The 12,668-nt window shown below is 42.4% G+C and overlaps 1 non-coding gene across 1 annotated transcript; it reads right to left on the minus strand.

Annotated features, from left to right (window-relative positions):
• Positions 1-7,103: 7,103 nt before the first annotated feature.
• LOC117796840 lies at positions 7,104-7,233 on the minus strand. Its single transcript, XR_004621545.1, has one exon. It is a non-coding gene; the product is annotated as a small nucleolar RNA SNORA70 (small nucleolar RNA).
• Positions 7,234-12,668: the final 5,435 nt, after the last annotated feature.

Below are 12,668 nucleotides of genomic sequence, written 5' to 3' on the forward strand. Positions count from 1 at the left end.
AGGAGGGCACGTGTTGTGGTGAGTGGTTGGTGTTGTGTAAGACTGGTGAATCACAGACTTATACCCCTGAAACAAATAATATATTATATGTTAACAAAAAAAAGGGAAAGAAAATATGTACCAGAAATACAAAAATATTAGCACTCTACCTCTGGAATAAATACTGATGTTATATATTAAAAAAAAAGAGTTTGGTCTTTGGGCACCTACCTGGTTCAGTTGGTAGAGCTTATGACTCTTGATCTCAGCGTTGTGAGTTTGAGCCCTATGCTGAGCGTAGAGATTGCTTAAAAAAAAAAAGCTCGGTCTTTGGAGTTAGATCATCTGTAAATAGAGTGCTAGTTTCCTTATTTGTAAAACTGGATAAAGATAACATCTACCCATTCACGAAAAAATCCTCAACAAACTAGGAATAGGAAGTTACTACCTCAATATGATAAAAAGTAGGGGAAGAAAGGGATAAAGAAAGGGGGGTAATCAGAAGGGGGAATGAAGCATGAGAGACTATGGACTCTGAGAAACAAACTGAGGGCTTCAGAGGGGTGGGGGTGGGGGAATGGGATAGTCTGGTGATGGGTAGTAAGGAGGGCACGTATTGCATGGTGCACTGGGTGTTATACGCAACTAATGAAGCATCGAACTTCACATCGGAATCCGGGGATGTACTGTATGGTGACTAACATAATATAATAAAAAATCATTAAAAAAAAAAAGGATCTCTGAAGGCCTCCAGCTAGCATATTTAATAGTGAAAGACAAGGGCCTTCCTCCTAAGACTCAGAAAAAGACAAGGATGTACATGCTCACAGATTCTACTCAATGATGTACTGAATATTCTAGCCAAGGTAATTAGGCAACAAAGGTATAAAAGGCATCCAGACTGGAAAGGAAGAAATAAAACTATCTTATCCACAAATGACATGATCTTGTATACAGAAAATCTGAAGAAATCCTCTAAAAAAAAAAGGTAGAATTAATAAAGGAGTTCAGCAAGTTCACAAATCAATATATAAAAATCAGTTGTACTTCTATACACTAGCAATGAACAATCTGAAAATGAAATTAAGAAAATTATCCCATTCACAATAAGATCAAAAAGAATAAAATACTTAGGAATAAACTGAACAAAAGGGGTGTAAGACTTTTAAATGAAAACTATAAAACATTGCTGAAAGAAATTAAAGAAGACTTAAGCGAATAGAAAGACATCGCACCTTCATGGATCAGAAGACTAAACATAAGTAAGATGAATAGTCTCCCCTAATTGGTCTACAGATTCAACACAATCCCTATCAAAATCCCTTCTGCCTTTTTTGTGGAAATTGGCAAGCTAATTGTAAAATTCATATGGAAATGCAAAGAATCCCAAAACAATCCTAAGGAAGAAAGTTTGGAGGACTTACACTTCCTGATTTCAAAACTTACTACAAAGATATTCAAGACTGTAGTACTGGCATACAGCTTGTACAGACATACAGGTTGATGGAATATAATTGAAATAAACCCTTACATTCATAGTCAATTGATTTTCTACAAAGGTACTAAGAAAATTCAATGGGAAAGAAATCATCTTTTCAACAAATGGTGCTGGGGCAATTGGATAGCCTGAAGGAAAAAAATAACAATTTGGGTCCCTACCTCACATCTTACACAAAAATTAGCTCAAATGGATCACAGACCTAAATGTTAGAACAAAAACTTAGGAGAAAACATAAGAGTAAATTTTTGTGGTCTTATGTTGGGCAAAAAGCAAAAGCACAAGGAAAAAACAAAGTGGCAAATTAAAAACTTTGGCACTTCAAAAGACACAATCAGGAAAGTAAAGAGACAACCCATAGAATAGGAAAACTTATTTACAAGTCATATAGATATACGCGACTTATATCCTGAAGAACTCTTAAAATTCAATAATAAGCACAAATAACTCAATTTAAAAATGGGCAAAGGATCTGAACACACAGTTCTCCAAAGAAGATACATTAATGACCAATAAGCACATTAAAAAAGTACTCAACATCATTAGTCACTAGAAAATGCAAATCAAAACCACAATGAGATACCACTTCATACCCACTAGAATAACTATAATCAATAAGACAACACGACTTGGTGAGGATGTGGAGAAATAGAAGTCCTCCGGCACTGGAGGAGATAATGCTAAGTGAAATAAGTCAAGCAGAGAAAGACAATTATCATATGATTTCTCTCATCTATGGAACATAAGAACTAGGATGATCGGTAGGGGAAGAAAGGGATAAAGAAANGGTGGTAAACAGAAGGGGGAATGAACCATGAGAGACTATGGACTATGAGAAACAAACTGAAGACTTCAGAGGGGAGGGGGTGGGGGAATGGGATAGACTGGTGATGGGTAGTAAGGAGGGCATGTATTGCATGGTGCACTGGGTGTTATACGCAACTAATGAAGCATCAAACTTTACATCGGAATCCGGGGATGTACTGTATGGTGATTAACATAATATAATAAAAAAATAAATAAAAAATAAAAGAAAAAAGAAAAAGAAAAAAGAAAAAAAAAAGAAATAGAAGTCCTCATACATTGCTGGTGGGAATGTAAAATGGTGCAACCACTTTTTTGGAAAATAATATGACAGTTTCTTAAAATGTTAAATATAGAATTACCATAAACCTAGAAATTTTACTTTGGTATCTACCTAGGGGAAGTGAAAACATATGTCTTCACAAAGACTTGTACATTAATGTTCATAGAAACACTATCCACAAGAGCTAAAAGGTGAAAATTTAAGTCAAATGCCCATCAACTGATGAATGGATAAACAAAGTGTGGTATTTCTATGTAATAGAATAGTATTCNCAATGGAATAGTATTCAACAATTAAAAGGAAGTACTGAGACATACTGTCTGTCTTATGCTCCATGAAAGAAGTAAGACGAAGGAACACACATTGCATGATTCCATTTGTAACGAATGTCCAGTAGAGGTGGATACATAGAGACAGAAAGTGGATTAGTGTTTGCCTAGGGCTGGGGGTGAGAATGAGGAGGGACTCTAGTAAGCATAAAGTTCTTTCGGGGTGATAGAAACGTTCTAAAACTAGATTTTGGTGATGGTTGCAAAATTCTGCAAATATGCTAAAAGTCATTGAATTGTACACTTAAAATTGGTGAATTTTATGGTATTTAAATTATACTTCAATAAAGCTGTTAATTTTTTAAAGGATTCTTTTAAGATTTTATTTATTTATTGGAGAGAGAGAGAGAGTGTGAGCATGAGTGGGGGGAGGGGTAGAGGGAGAAGGACAAGCCGACTCCCCACTGAGTGGGAGCCCAATGTGGGGCTCCATCCCAGGACCTGAGCCAGAAGTCAGATGCTTAACTGACTAAGCCACCCAGGTGCCTCAATTTTTTAAAATATTTTTAAAAGAAATATGTCTATCACTAGCACCACGATTGTGGTCTCCAAATACCATTTCCCACTAAAAGAACCCAGGACTTCTTGGAGAAACTGTTGATTCCAGGTCTGGGGCCAAAAATGTATAAGACGAGCCTAGAACATATTGCCACCCTCGGGGCGCCTGGGTGGCACAGCGGTTAAGCGTCTGCCTTCGGCTCAGGGCGTGATCCTGGCGTTGCAGGATCGAGCCCCACATCAGGCTCCTCTGCTATGAGCCTGCTTCTTCCTCTCCCACTCCCCCTGCTTGTGTTCCCTCTCTCGCTGGCTGTCTCTCTGTCAAATAAGTAAATAAAATCTTNAAAAAAAAAAAAAAAAAGAACATATTGCCACCCTGAAGAGCAGGGAATCTATCAAAGATTATTAGGATGATGTCAACAAGTCTCAACAGCCAATTTAAAGAACTCCTTCTGGCCAAAGATGAGACATTTTGAACATTAATAAAGATAGTAATTACAATGTATTAAAATACACCAAATGCATTTAAACCCCTGAGTTCATAATGATTCTTAAACAGGAAAAAAAATGGTCACCTTTGAAGGGTATTAAAAAAAGCACATTATTTTGAAAATTGGTAAATAAATAGAACAAATCAAGCAATTATTCAGCCTTTTCTATATAAACTGTACCACTGGATAACAAAAACAGTTTATAAGGGGCAGTATCTCTTTACAGATGTTATGCCAGCTAATAAAAGAAGAAGCAATAATATAATAATACCATCATTTTTCAATTCATAATTGATCAGTGATAACATCACTAAAAAAAAAAAGACAAACGGAAATTACATATCTCCTCCTGATGAAAGAACCTAGCATAATCTGAATCTCTAGTCTGAATCTGATCAAGCCTCCAGAACAAACTACTAATCTATAGTAAATACAAAGAACAGAAGAACGTGGTAAACAATTCATGAGGGTATAGTTAGCAAAATCCAAGATGTGGGAAAACAGCTTTGTTCCTTCAATAAATAAATCGCAAGGGAGAAAAAAAGAGATGAGGGGAAATCAAAGTTCAAAAAAGCTAAGAGACAAATCAAACAATCATAAAGTAGGACTTTATTTGGATCCTGGTCCAAACAAACACACTGTAAAAGAAACGTATGAAATAATTGTAAATTTGAAGATAGCAGAATGTTTGATGACATCAAAGAATAATTGTGTGGGTGGTCGGTGCGATAATGGTATTGTGCTTATGTTTTCTCTAAAGACATCTTATCTTTCACAGATATATACTGGATATTTACGGATGAAATTATATGTCTGGGATTTGCTTCAAAATAATAAGGGAGGGGGAGAAATGCGTGGGAGTATATGTGACACAAGACTGGCTATGAATTAATAAATAGTGCATTTGGTGATGGGTACAGGAAGACTCATTACACTATTTTCCTGACTTCTTCATGCGATGAAAATTTTCCACAAGATAAAGTTTTTCTAAAAATCTTCTTCACGACTTCTTAGAGAGTAATAAATAATTATATAGAGTACTTGTAACCATGGCTGACAGATAACCCTCAAACATTGTGTTTAGCTTGTATATTCCCTTTCAATTAATCACACCTAAAAGTACGTTATTTAGGTCAAGAGCCATGGCCCACATGACTTTGTCCACCTGGTCATAATTTAATAGTGCATTTGGTGATGGGTACGGGAGGGCTCATTATGTTATTTTCTTGACTTCCGTATATGATTAAAATTTTCCACAATAGAAACTAAGCTCGCCCAGGCACTCCCTATTACATCCCATTTCCCATTCTTCATAGCACTTCCTACTGTCTGAAATTACCTTATTTGTTTATTGTATGTTTCCTCCACAAAAAAGGTAAGTTCCATGAGATTGGGAACCTTGCTCATCTTGCTCGTTCCTATATTTCTGGCCTAGAGTAGGTCCCCAGTACCTGCTTACTAAATAAAACGAACAAATCAATGAGTTTCCGTATTTGTTCTGTGCTTCCTCCCCCGAACTTACCCCTCTGCCTCCACCCTTTCCAACTTCTCCCCGAGGCCTTTGGAAAAGCCTCTGCACTGCAAAGACTTCCTTCTATCCTCAACTCTTCATTGAATATCCTTTTCATCTCGTTTCCTTGGTGGAAACCCGACAACATGATTTCTCCCGTGTCCTCTCCAGTGGAGCCTGCTTGTTTTCTCGTGTGCTGCATGACTCAGGGTCAGGCACGGCACAGCCTTGTTTAAACACTTTCTCCCCAGCCGCAACCCCACTGCCACCCACTCCCGCATTGGGCAAGCCTCTACTCACCCAGTTGAGCCTCAGTGTCATTGCTCTAGGAAATCTCCCTTGGTCCTCCGGCCCATACTGCTGCTGTCCAGGTTATACATCCCACCCCGCTGAATGTTCTCACCTATTAGAGCATTTTTCACCCTGTACTGCAACTATCAGCTTCAGTTTCCTGTCTCATCCTTTATTCCCATCCCCCCTAGCCCATAAGCTCTGTGGGGGAAGGAACTTATCACAGTGCCTGCACATAATGGGCTGTCCATAAACATGTATTAAATGAAAGAAGTCAGAAGCTCCTCCAACAGTAAGAGAGACTAAACATGGTGAGACCCAACAGGAAATCTCTGTCACAGAACCAGTGATAAGTGGTAAGAGTCTAGACTGGGGGAGTATGGTAGGAACAAAATGGAGAGCTGGACATGATGCCCCATACTTGTCAACAACACATAATCTTTCTTGCCAGATCTTTCCTCCTCTCTTCTGTTACCTCATCAGCTGCCCCCAGCACTCACTCCCATCACTGAAACCAGAAACCAGGGAGACTTCTGTCCTCATCCCACTCCATCTAATCAGAGACCAAACCTCATGTCCAACCGTCCTTCCCACCCCCCCACTGCTTCCATCTTCGTTTAGACCACCACCATGTCACACCCTACCTGTTTCAAGTAAATCTTAAGGGGCCATCCGTCTTCAGGTCTGCCCTTCCTGCATCCCTGCGGTATCTCTCCTCCACACGGTTAGAGGAGAAAACTTCTTTAAAGTGCAAATCTGAGTGTGTTATTCTCCTAATTAAACCCCTACGATGGTTTCTTATTTCCTTCATGGCTCTAGTCCAGGCTCTTCAGCATGGCAGCCAAGGATCGCACTCCATGACCCATCAGCTTCCCGAGGCTCTGGCCTACCCTCTCCCTAGCACATTTTGCCCACAGTGAGTGTCATGCTCACCCTGGTTTCCCTGCCTGGGATGTCTTTCCTGTCTGTGTACACTGCAAAAAAACCATCATCTTTCTTTTTGTTTGTCTTGACAGGAAGTAGGATTTATTGGTGGGCATGGATAGGGAGGGCACAGTGCCGAGGTTCTCACAAGTGCAGACCCCACCATTTGTCCAAGGGACCATGATTAGGGATGTTTTTGACCTAGAACCATATGGGATGAGCTGCTTTTCAGCTACTATGTCTTCAAATTCCTCCACATTAAACTTAGTAAAGCCCCACTTCTTGGAAATGTGGATCTTCTGGCGGCCAGGGAACTTGATCTTGGCCCTGCATAGGGCCTCAATCACATGCTCCTTGTTCTGCATCTTGGTATGGATGGACACAATGACTTGGCCAATATGGACCCTGACCACTGGGCCCTGGGGCTTTCCCACATACCTGTATGGAGCCTAGATTAGAGATAACATGAGGTCAGACATCAATGTCTACTGGAAAGGGCTGTCTCCAAGGTCCCTTAGGGCAACCCGTACAAGCAGCAAGCTGCATAGCCAAGGAGGCTCCTATTTGCCGCCATTGCACACTGGGCCCCAATGGGGAGAGAGCTCAGTCAGCTTAATTGGCTGTAGACCCATCATCTTTCAAGACCCAGTTCAAGCATCTCCTCTTATGAGGTCCTTTTTAATGCCTCTATTGTCCCCACCCGTCCTTGAGACACAGCAGTACCCCAAGGAGCCTTCTGCCTTAGCACCTCACCCCTACTTGGCACTGCATGTGTTTCCATGGCTATCTCACTCATTTAAACCATGGGCTCCTCCAAAGCAGGGACCATATCTTAGTCAGCTTTGCATCCTCAGTGCCCAACACAGAGTCTGTCACGTAGTGGGCACTCAGTAACCATGGAAAACTGGCTGCAATCCTAGGAAGCTCTGAGGTTACACCTGGGTGGTAGGGGAATGATCTGCTGCCCTCTCCTGGCAATGTGAGGCATTGTCCTAACCACAAACACCACCCCATTGCGAAAGAAAGAGAGAGAAGAAAGAGAAGGAAGGAAGGAAGGAAGGAAGGAAGGAAGGAAGGAAGGGAGGAGAAAGAAAGAAAGGAAGGAAGGAAGGAAGGAAGGAAGGAAGGAAGGAAGGAAGGAAGAAAGAGAGAAAGAAAGAAAGAAAGAAAGAAAGAAAGAAAGAAAGAAAGAAAGAAAGAAGAAAGAAAGAAATTGGAGGAAGGGGAAGCTGTGAAAGGGGAGGATGGAGAATGGATTGGATTGAGGTCTTGGTGGGACACCTTTGTCAGCTCCCACACAGTTCCCATGTCCACGCAAGCTAGGATACAGACAGAAGCCAGGTTAGTGCTTCCAGAGGAGGGCATATCCTTAGAGTGGATCTGTCCCCCACACTAACTATAAACTCTTCAAATTTTACCGTATTTGTTTCCCACTCTGTCCTGTTGTCCTTGTTGTTACTATTTCTCCTGCTTTCATTCATTTTAGTAGGCAATCACTAATTTTTTCCTCCATTGTTATAAAATGTGTGTTTTTTTCTTGTGCATGGAAAGACTGAATTTGACCACTAATTTCTCGATTTTAACTCGGCTTCCCACTGGTAGGAGGTGGTCTCTAGTGTTCAGGGTATCTCAGCTTTCTGCCAAAATCCAACCACCAGTGAGGATCCCCCCACCCCTCACTTCTTCCACAGCTTCAACAAGCCATGTGACATCATGGCAGGGGAGGGTGGCTCTTGGGGCTGCAGTCTCACTGTCTGTATTTTGACATGTGGAAAGTTGCCTAACACCTAACATGAGACATGGACTTGAGGAAGAAGCTCGGGGCTGGAGACAGAGGCTTGTGAGGAACACGCACCCAGACAGGTAAAGACTCAGAGCAGCTCAGATAGCCCACCTGCAGAGAAACAACACCTCTTACTCATCTTGGAGTCCTTAATGTTTGTCATACAAGATACTCAGTAAACATCTACTGTCTGGTGAAATATTGAAAGGAGAGTACACACACACACACACACACACACACGAAAGAAAAAAGGGACTAGGGACCAGAAGCCCAACTTCTGACAGTACGAAATATTAGCGCTGGCTGATAGGTTTGCCCTAAATTTAGGAATTCAGACTACTAGAAAGGAAATGCCTTTTTCAATGAACAAGTGTTCTCTTCTGGGCTCCCAAAGAAGTCCTCCTCACCTCTTATTTAGTTCCAGCCCACTCATCCTACCCCTGAAGAGTTTAGCGAACAACTTTTGGAACGGCATCATCAACAGTCTTCATGTAGACCAGCTCCTGTCCCCAAGTGGTTTACAATATATTTGGTGAGACGTCGCACACGTGAAGACAGATTGCTCCCTGTCCTCAAGAAGTATGTCATGTCACTGGAAGACAAGGTGTCCAGCCGCACTGCCTTTCCAGAATTAGAGGACCGCATGGTATACGATGAAATAGTAAATGGACAATCGCTGGGCACTGAAAATGTACAGTGTAGAAAATAAGTATTATTTAGGTGGAGCTATCAGGGAAGGCTTCCTGGAGGAGGTTATGTTTGAACTGCCCTAGGCTAGGTAGAAGTAGAATAGAGAATGGAAAATTCCTTGGCCAGGGGTCTGGAGGTATCCTGGGTTCCAGGGATGGAAGTCTTGGTCAAAGCTCCAGAGCTGGGGAGACGCGGTGTGACGTCTGTGCCATCAGAGACACAGAAGTAGAGACGACAAAGGGGTATACCTTCCAAGATCGCAGACCGCATGCTTCGGCCTCCTTTGCAAAAGCCCCCCCGCCCCCAACAAACCCCACGCCTTTGCGGGTGTACTGAAATGCTGCTGCGTCAGAGGGAAGCGCGGGCCGGGCTGACAGCGCCGTCTCAGAAGGTCCTCAGTGAGGTCGGTGCGGAGAAGATGGGCAGGGTGGGGCATGCTGGGCCATCTGGAGAGCCAGGGCGTCCCAGACAGGTGCGGGGGCCGTGACCTCCCAGAGTCCCTAGTCGCCAGCATGCCTGGTTCGCTTTGCCACCAGACCTAGAGCGAGAGGCCCGAAAGTCTCTTCTCACTACGGGTTTCATCCCCGCCTCGCCGCCCCTCCCCCACACTTCGGGGAACCCCCCAACCGCTCCAATCTGAGCGGGTTCTCAAGGCCACATGCCTCCACTTGCACCAGGTTACCTCACGTCCTGCTCTCCAACACCCTCTACTGCGTCGGAGCCCCGTCCGCTCTGCGCCGGATGCTCACGTCCACTGCCCGGCGGCCTTCTTGTACTGTTCTCCCCTCCTGAACACCCTGCTTCCTCCACTCGGAACAACACGGTAGAAACAAAAACAAGACTGACTTAGAAGCGAGAAAAAAAGGCTTAGGATCATTCCGTAAACCCTGAGCGTTGGCACACCCCTGTTCTCACAAAGCACTGCAAACAATACAAATCGATTATCTTACGGTTTGAGGTTAGCAGCCTAAAATCATTCTCACTGGGCTAAGATCAAGGTGTCGGCTGGGCCGCACTGCTTCCTGAGGCTCCAGGGAGAATTTGTTTCCTCGTCTTTCCCAGGTTCTCAAGGCTGCTTGTATTCCTTGGCTTACAGCCCCCCAGCACATCAACTTCTTCTCTACCTCTGATGCTGACACTCTCACATCCCTCTTATAAAGACCCTTGTGGGGGTGCCTGGGTGGCCCATTTCCATCAGTGTCTGCCTTCGGCTCAGGTCATGATCTCAGGGTCCAGGGATTGAGTCCCACATCGAGCTCCCTGCACTGAGGGGAGTCTGCTTATCCCTCTCCCTCTGTCCCTCCCCCTGCTTGTGCTTCCTCTCTCTCTCTCTCTTTCTCTCCCCAATAAATAAATAAAATCTTTTAAAAAATAGAACTGATTTTAAAAATCAATTGCATGGAAAAAAATCAGTTGCATGAGAGAAAGAAAAACTGGAGAATAGAAATGGAGAAAACATAAATGTTTTCAAGCAGCCCCTGAATGAACCAGGGAAAGGCATGCCATCGAGAAAGACATGGTGATGGGGTTAGAAGAGCCCACCAAGGGGTGCCTGGGTGGTTCAGTCGTTAAGCGTCTGCCTTCGGCTCAGGGCGTGATCCTGGAGTCCTGGGATGGAGCCCCGCATCTCCCACTCCCCCTGCTTGTGTTCCCCCCTCTCGCTGGCTGTCTCTCTCTCTGTCAAATAAATAAATAAAATCTTAAAAAAGAAAGAAAGAAAGAAAGAAAGAAAGAAAGAAAGAAAAGAAAGAAAGAAAGAGAAAGAAAGAAACTCACATAGTTAAAAAAAAAAAAAAAAAGAAGTACCCACCAACAAGGAAGAGTGGGTTTGTTTGTCTCAACGTTCAGAGAGGGAGGGTGACAGAGGTTGGAAACGCACCTCTTTGTTTCATGAGTAAGAGATGGAAAAGAAAAAAAGAAAGAAGTAGAAAGCTAAGAAACTGAGCAAAGAAACAAAGAAAAGAATGCTAGTGTCTAAAAGACTGACAGGGTCCAGAAGCAGATCAGACACCTATCTACAGGAACTCTTAAAGAATTAGCCTCAAGGAGAGATGAAGCTCCAGCCATTCTTTCAAACCTCTCAAATACCTGCAATCTGAGAAGGGAATAGATGGACAGAAAGCAGATGAGCGGTTGCCAGGGGCTGGGGGCTGGGGAGCATTGGGAAGTGATAGCTAAAGGGTACACACTGTCTTTATTGGGCAGGATGAAAATGTTCTAAAACTGGTTGTGGTGATGGTTGCACAACTCTGTGAATATACTAAAAGCCACTGAATTTGTACACCTTAAATGTCTAAATTCTATCTCAATAGAGCTGTTACCAAAAGAAATCAATTGCATGTTTGCAATATGAATGTATTTAACACCACTTACACCATACACCTAAAAATGGTTAAAATGCTATATTTTGTTATGCATATTTTACAGTAATTAAAATAAATAAAAACAAAAAAATCAATTGCATTCCATATACTGACAACAAACGATTAGAAAGTAAACTTTTAAAAATAGCATTTGCAATAACACCAAACCCCAAAAAAATGCCTAGGAATAAATCTAATAAAAGAAGTACAAGACCTTATTCATTTGACAGAGAGAGAGACAGCCAGCGAGAGAAGGAACACAAGCAAGGGGAGTGGGAGAGGAAGAAGCAGGCTCCCATGGAGCAGGGAGCCCGATGCAGGGCTCAATCCCAGGACCCTGGGATCACGCCCTGAGCCGAAGGCAGACGCCCAACGACTGAGCCACCCAGGCACCCCAAAATCTCAGCATTTTTAAAAGATATTGACAAGGTGATTATAAAATGTATATGAAAAAAATCAAAGAATAGAAATACCAAGGCAATCTTGAAACAGAAGGATAAAACTGGAGGACTTACACTACCAGATATCAAAATTATTTTAGAGCCAGAGCAACTAAGATAGGAAGGTATTGGCACAAGGATAGATTAACTGACCAATGGAACAAAATAGAGTCCACAAACAGGCATAAACATATGGTCACATGGGACAGATGACAAAGGAGCTCGAAAGCTACAGTAATCAGGACAGCATGATATTGACAAAACAATCCACAAATAGATCGATGGAACACAACAGGGAGCCCAGAAACAGATCCACATAAATACAGTCAATTGATCTTTCACAAAGGAGCAAAGGTGATACAATAGAGCAAAGACAGTCTGTTCAACAAATGGTGCTGGAACAACTGGATATCTACATGCCAAAACATGTAATCCAGACACAGACCTTAAACGCTTCACGAAACTAACTCAAACTGGATCACAGAGCTAAATGTAAAAGGCAGAACTACAAAACTCCTAGAAGGTAACACTGGAGAAAACCTAGAAGACCTTGGGTATGGCGATGAGTTTTTAGGTACAACACCAAAGGCACAATCCATGAAAGAAACAATGGATAAACTGGACCGCATTACAATTAGAAACTTCCGCTCTCCAAAAATCAATGTCAAAAGAATGGAAAGACAACCCATAGGCTGGGAGAAAAATATTTGCAAAACACACATCTGATATTGGACTGTTGTCCAAAATATACAAAGAACTCTTAAGACTTAACAATAAGGCGCACC

The sequence above is a fragment of the Ailuropoda melanoleuca genome, chromosome 16 (assembly GCF_002007445.2).
Source record: "Ailuropoda melanoleuca isolate Jingjing chromosome 16, ASM200744v2, whole genome shotgun sequence".
In the NCBI taxonomy this organism is placed as follows: Eukaryota; Metazoa; Chordata; class Mammalia; order Carnivora; family Ursidae; genus Ailuropoda; species Ailuropoda melanoleuca.